Source organism: Geospiza fortis, unplaced genomic scaffold (genome assembly GCF_000277835.1).
Source record: "Geospiza fortis unplaced genomic scaffold, GeoFor_1.0 scaffold285, whole genome shotgun sequence".
Classification (NCBI taxonomy): domain Eukaryota; kingdom Metazoa; phylum Chordata; class Aves; order Passeriformes; family Thraupidae; genus Geospiza; species Geospiza fortis.
The window spans coordinates 901,550-901,972 of NW_005054403.1; positions in this window are offsets into that span (position 1 = coordinate 901,550).

Below are 423 nucleotides of genomic sequence, written 5' to 3' on the forward strand. Positions count from 1 at the left end.
GAACAGCCGGGTGCCTGTTAAAAATAATTTAATTCCGAGCGCTCGCTTGTGTTGTGTAAGGGGGCTGGGGGTGCCGCTTGAAGACAGCGCGGTGCCAGACGTGGCCTGTTGTGGGGCACTTGTCGGGTTGCGATGCACTGCGGCACTGTCCCCGTTTTCTTTACAGTTAAACTACGTGTGTGGCATATATTGATTGTCGACTTAAAAGGGGGTATCTTGCACGGAGAGTCCTAATTTTGGATGGTTCAAAGAAAGTAGTTCAAATATGGAAAGTTCTGTTGCCGTGTTGTGTGACATTGTTCTCGTTAGCTAGGCTCACCTATATACACGTTGCAGTGCTGTAGTGTGTATCAATATTCAAGTTAAATTTTATGCTCAATTGTTCTTTAGGAGTGAAGGCATGCTTTAAGTGTTTATGCAATT